Source organism: Salvelinus alpinus, chromosome 8, assembly GCF_045679555.1.
Source record: "Salvelinus alpinus chromosome 8, SLU_Salpinus.1, whole genome shotgun sequence".
Taxonomy (NCBI): domain Eukaryota; kingdom Metazoa; phylum Chordata; class Actinopteri; order Salmoniformes; family Salmonidae; genus Salvelinus; species Salvelinus alpinus.
The window spans coordinates 34,035,143-34,041,585 of NC_092093.1; the positions used below are offsets into that span (position 1 = coordinate 34,035,143).

The 6,443-nt window shown below is 46.0% G+C and overlaps 1 long non-coding RNA gene across 1 annotated transcript; it reads left to right on the forward strand.

Annotated features, from left to right (window-relative positions):
• The first annotated feature begins 628 nt into the window (after positions 1-628).
• LOC139583007 (uncharacterized) lies at positions 629-5,880 on the forward strand. The gene is made up of 3 exons (XR_011676467.1): positions 629-987; positions 1,925-2,050; positions 4,324-5,880. It is a non-coding gene; the product is annotated as an uncharacterized lncRNA (long non-coding RNA).
• The last annotated feature ends 563 nt before the right edge of the window (positions 5,881-6,443 follow it).

Sequence of the window (6,443 nt, forward strand, 5' to 3'; positions counted from 1 at the left end):
TAAATGACCAAAATGGCCTGCTGTCCCCTTCTGGGATGATTCTTTGGTTAAATCCTCCATTTCACAATATATATAAATGACCAACATGGCCTGCTGTCTCCTTCTGGGATGATTATTTGGTTAAATCCTCCATTTCACAATATATATAATTATTATTATGTGTAATGATTATTCCTGTAATAAGTATTTTTGGCACAGTGTAGCCTTGACTTGTAGAGTTTTTGAGGACCAAGCTGTGAGGAGAATAATGTAGGCTCAGCTGTGGGCTACAAAATGCATAACTTCTGCAAGGAATAGGCGGCAGGCCTGGGCTATTTCCATAATATTGTCTAGTGAATGTTTCTTTTCGTATCACCCTACGGAAAGACAGTTTTACAAAAGATTCACAGACAACCAAGGGAATGTGACAGAGGAATCCAGGTGGGAAATGGCAGTATAGAAACCCAAATACCATGGCGTGTAACAATCAATGGCATCCTTGTCAATGATCAATTAGCACAAGGTCGGCTGCGGTATCCCCGCAGGTTTCCCACTGCCCTGCCGCCGCCCACACGCCCGCCTCTCTCCCCCCATCTGGTGTTCTCACAGGCTCCCAGCGGCTGGCCCGGGCACATCTCATTAAGGAGTTATGTGTAACACAAACAAACCAGCTCTCCCAGAGTGTTTATCTCATGGCACAGAGCGCTGTGTGCCCGCACATCAAAGACTGTGGGAACAGACGGCGTTCGGTGCAGCAGCTGCACTGGGATCCTGTCCACACCCTTCCTGTTTGCCGCGGTCTACCTCGGGGCTATTATTTTCCCAACGGCCCTGCGACGATAACCTTCCTACTGCCGTGGACACCGCTCCGCTCCGCTGCCACCACCACCTCCCCGCTCCATGCCTTTCCTCCCGACCGCACCACGTCTCTCCGGGGCTCAACGGCCCACTGTGATGTCTGAAGCTGGCTGGCATTGTTCTCTCAGGGCGCTACGGTCATAGACAGAGGTTTGATCAAAAGTTAATTAGCAATGTCAATTGAAAGTATTTGCCTCAACGCAGTGTAATGGTTATTAACTGGAAATGAATTATTTACAATCTGAAATTTCCTTTGCAGAGGAAGATTTATAGCACAGATTTACAACTGACTGTATAGCATGTGAAGCTATCTTTATGTTAGTGCCTGTATACAAAATGAACTCTGGCCGCATGTCACGCCCTGATCTGTTTCACCTGTCTTTGTGCTTCTCTCCACCCCCCTCCAGGTGTCGCCCATATTCCCCGTTATCCCCTGTGTACTTAAACCTGTGTTCTCTGTTTGTCTGTTGTCAGTTCATTTTGTTCGTTCATACCTACCAGGGTCAGGTCAGGCAGAGGTCGGTAATCCAGAGTAGTGGGGCAAAGGTACAGGACGGCAGGCAGGCTCAGGGTCAGGGCAGGCAGGAATGGTAAAAACAGGAAACTAGAAAACAGGCACTAAAGCACAGACAGGAGCAAGGGGGAAATGCTGGTAGGTATGAACGAACAAAACGAACTGACATACAAAAAGAGAACACAGGTATAAATACACAGGGGATAATGGGGAAGATGGGCAACACCTGGAGGGGGGTGGAGACAAGCACAAAGACAGGTGAAACAGATCAGAATAAACTTTCGTTTCTTCAACACGGTCTGCATCTGGGTCATACCTTAAAACGTGATACCGCATATTGGTCCCATAAAAACAATAACCAAACTTGAACTGATGTTCTCTTACTTATTTCATTATTACCCATCTCCATTGTCTGACATCAACTGCAGGCTCCGTGGGTACCCTGAGTGCAATTTGAAGAATGAGTCATAAAAAAAGGTTACAGAGCGCATAATATCCAGTAACCCACAATTATTCCCAGTGACATAAAAATGTCACAGCTCAGAGGATGTGTTTATGTGTGTCCTGTGTTAGGTCTGTGAGACGCCTGCCCTGACCACCTCCTGGGGAGGCCATGTTTCCTGTGGGTGGCGGTGCGTGGCAGGTTGTCCCCGGTTACAGGCGGGAGGAGAGGCGTCAGAGTGTGCGGCGCAGACCTAGGTGAGCCACTTCAAAGACCCGGGGTTGTGACCTCCACCCTAGAGCCCCACTACCACGTCCGGGTCGCACTCACGCATGACCCCTCCTCTCCCCAGGAGCGTTGTCCTCTCTCTCAGAGCTCCGCTGAGGGTCAGGAAATATTAGTCTTGGTCATGATTGGCACACACAATAAACACACACACACGACACACTACACACACATCATGGTGACAATCCCAAAACTGAGTGTAGTGTTACTGGAGTGTTATTTGACACTCAGGGGTGTTAATTTGTTCATATTGGGTTTGCAGTTGAGTATTGAAAAGGTCAACTGAACACACATGTTAAATCTCATCTTAGTACAAATTCCCCAACATTTCTTCTACAATTGTACTTTCTCACACAGTTTGTCTTCCAGTAGCACAAACCAATCCGTTTGGTCTGTGTCTGATCTGTGTGACATGAACAAGTAGGACAGGAAATACACAGCAATTATCAAATGACCAACATGTAACCCCATGTTCAGACATTTTTCTCCCACACTTCTCAACATTGCCAATGTAAAAGAGGTTCCTTTTGTCATTTTTCAGGGCCTGATCCAGTAAGTAGGTTCTCTGGCTTTGTGCACAGAAAATGAGAAACAGCAATAACACCAAAGTCCATTGGGAGAACAAATAAGTAGGCTGGGACATAAAAGTGGCATTTCAGATGAGAGGAGTGTTGTTTCATACATCAAACACTTATTTTCTACAGTGTTACTTCAAATGGTACTTTTGGTCAAGGGCCCCTGATCTTAAAACATTAAAGCCATGCGCAGACTGTGTGGGCGGTGTGTGTGTGTGGTGTCTACTGGCACCTGCTCTGCCAACACTACTGGCTCTCACCAAACCAGCCCTAATTTCCATCTCAAAGGGGCAAGTTGTGAGAGAAAAAACGTATTATCTGCTTTTTGGACCAGATCTTTGCTTGAAACCAAGAAGGGGCCCAGTTTTACCATTATACCAATCATTTTGACTACAGCCTCCAAACAGAGACAAAACCAGAGCCACAACAGGAGGCTAGGTGAGAAAGAAGAAGTGTGAAGGAGAACTAGCTGAATGTGATGCAGGATATGAGGTCATGAATGTGTGGAAGCATCCACTCTGGGCCCAGTATAAACAGTCTTGTTCTGAGAAGTGCAGAAGCCATGAAACGTGTCAAGAGTCGGCTTCCGTTCCCCTCCATTGTCATTCATCTCAAACTGCAGTGGGTAGATATGACAGCCTTGACTAACCCCCCATTCCACCCTGCTGGACTCTCATCTCTGAGGGAAAGGGTTTAATTGAGGGTAAATAGCCACAAAAAAACGGAACACTACCCTTTTGTACTTGTGGGTACATTAGATCACATTATCATTATCGTGCTAATATCTGTCTAAGTGAGAGCTGAGTGCTGATAGCCTCTACAGTAGTCTTTTCTCAGCCAGGCCAGTAGAGTGGTCCCATAGTGCCGGTGAAGAGAGGACCTTCTCTTAACCCTACACGGCCCGTTCCCTACAGGCCTTGGCTTGAGCCTGGCCTGGACTCGGAGCACACTGAGGCCCCTCTGTGTGGCGTGCCAGCGCTCTGTCACCGCCCAGTATTTACTCTGTCCCCTTGGCAGTCAGGCCCGGTCAGGTTACAGTCTGGGAGAGAGGAGGGGCAGTGGCTTCGTCTTCATCAGTGGACCTGAACCAAGACCAGCAACCAGATCCACGACAGGAAAACAAAGAGCGTGGTTACGAACAATGGCAGCGACGGCCATTGGCTTGGCGCCGGAGGTACACAGGGCTGCAGCACACCTCTGGGCAGCCAGCTTGGGTCCCATGGACTTCTCTCTACCAGTTAACCCTCCACAGATGTTTAGTCAATAAGAAGAATAGAGTGTGCCATTATGCCTCATAGATTTGTCAGCTTATCCTGTTGCCCAGTCTAACAATGGGCAGCCACTTCCAGGTCCATTCACTGCCCAAGTTTCACTGAGATCATGTAAATAGATTATTCCATGGGGCCACTAATCTTCTGGTCCCATATCCTTTTATGAGGTAAGCATTGCTGGTCAATACGTTCAACAGGAACAAATGAACAGATAAATCATTCATGCTATCTACAATCAAGCCATTATTGCGTGAGTGTTGCTCTGGGGTTAGGGTCTTTTAAATGATAAAACAGAACCAAGTCCTCTTTTAAAGCAACTTTAAAGACTTTTGAATATCCAAAAATGGCCTTGACGTCAAAGTAGTAAAACCTTAAATCATTCTTTCCTTTCATTTACAGGTCTACCGCATTGGGAAAGAGCAGTGACTATCTGGGAGACGTCATGGACACCTCTTCCTCTCCCTGCGTCTCTCTGTGGTGGTCAGTGTGAACAGCCTTAGATTCTTCTGGGTGATTCACAGGCCCGTTGATGACAGGTATTTTCCAGGCCTGGGCCTCTACAGCCACAGCTGCCCCTCCCAGTGTTTCCCGTGCTGAGTGTGTGAAGAGCCGCTGGACGTGTGGGTGATCGGGGCCTGCGAGCACCCGGCCACCCCCACGCACCCCGATAAGGGAGCTGACCCCTCTGTTCTAATCTCCCAGAGATTAGCCACGGTGTTGGGGTAGATTGGACCGGGCTGCCAGGGAACAGAGAACCAGAGAGGAGGGGCAGGGGTCAAGCATGTATGGTAGTAATGTTCTTCAGCTCTTATCTCTGATAATAAGGATCCGCCCCTTTTTTTCAATTTTCACCTAAAATGATATACCCAAATCTAACTGCCTGTAGCTCAGGCCCTGAAGCAAGGATATGCATATTCTTGGTACCATTTGAAAGGAAACACTTTGAGGTTTGTGGAAATGTGAAAGGAATGTAGGAGAATCTAACACAATAGATCTGGTAGAAGATAATACAAAGAGAAAACTAACCTTTATTTTTTTATTTTTTTACCATCATCTTTGAAATGCAAGAGAAAGGCCATAATGTATTATTCCAGCCCCGGTGCAATTTAGATGTTGGCCACTAGATGGCAGCAGTGTATGTGCAAAGTTTTAGACTATCCAATGAACCATTGCATTTCTGTTCAAAATGTTGAATCAAAACTGCCCAAATGTGCCTAATTTGTTTATTAACAACTTTTCATGTTCAAAATTGTGCACTCTCCTCAAACAATAGCATGGTATTCTTTCACTCTAATAGCTACTGTAAATTGGACAGTGCAGTTAGATTAACAATAATTTAAGATATCAGATATGTCTATGTCCTGGGAAATGTTCTTGTTACTTACAACCTCATGCTACTTGCATTAGCCTATGTTAGCTCAACCGTCCCATGGACGGAACACCAATCCCAAAGCAGATTTATAAGGTGTAGAGCTGTAGTGTCTTCCCAAAGTGATGGGGGACCGTGAAAAACTCGAATTAGAATAACGTTCATCTCAAGTCTGGCCTGAAATAGATGGCCATTCCCATGATGCAGCTAGACTTCTAGAATTTTTGCTGTCATATGGAAACTGTTATTGCTTCTTATGATATTTATCATATTCTTGTTTTATGTTTCATAAAACATTTGCAAAAGACAACTGAAAGTATTCAGGTGTGTTTGCAGTCAATACAAGGTTTTATGTTTTTGGTTAGAATTTTCAGACCTCTTTGAGCGTTGGGCCAGTAACTGAAAGGTCGCTGGTTGGAATACCCAAGCCGACAAGGTGAAAAATCTGTCGATGTGCCCTTGAGCAAGGCACTTAACCCTACTTTGCTCCAGGGTGCCGTACTAATATGGCTGAACCTGTAAAACATCACATTTCACTGCACCTATCTGGTGAATTTGACAATAAAACTTTTTTTATTTTTGACACATCAATGCCCATAGTTTCCATCCTTATCACTCATCACAAACCTGCAGCACTCGCCAGTGTGTGAACACTAGCTTATTGTAATTTCATAGACATCCTTCAAAGTGGAAGAAAAGACAGTGATATAACATTGGGGACACAGCCCATAACAACAATATTTAGCATTGTTTATCAGGAGCCAGTGACCGGCTGTATCAGTGTTGTGGCTCTAGCAGGTCTTGCCCTGATATCGTCTGGCTGAGAGCTCCTTCCTGGACAGCCTTGTGGCTCCTCAGGGCCAGGTCAAGAGGGCCCAGACCCACCCCAAGGAGAGATGGTCTGTCTAGGGCTGGGACTGGGCACTGGAGGGGAGAAGTCTGGCGATTGTCTGGAGCCCCTGAACACAGACAGTGTTTTCACTAGGATGCCTGTGTTATACCTCTTGCATAACAAAAGTTAGCTAATATATTCTGCACTAACAGTCTTGGTTATTTTTGACTTTCTGAAGATCAAACAAAGTGTCAGCGAAGTATGCACGTGTGTGTGTTTTTTTGGGGGTGGGGGGCAGTATCTGTTACTCTTACTGCT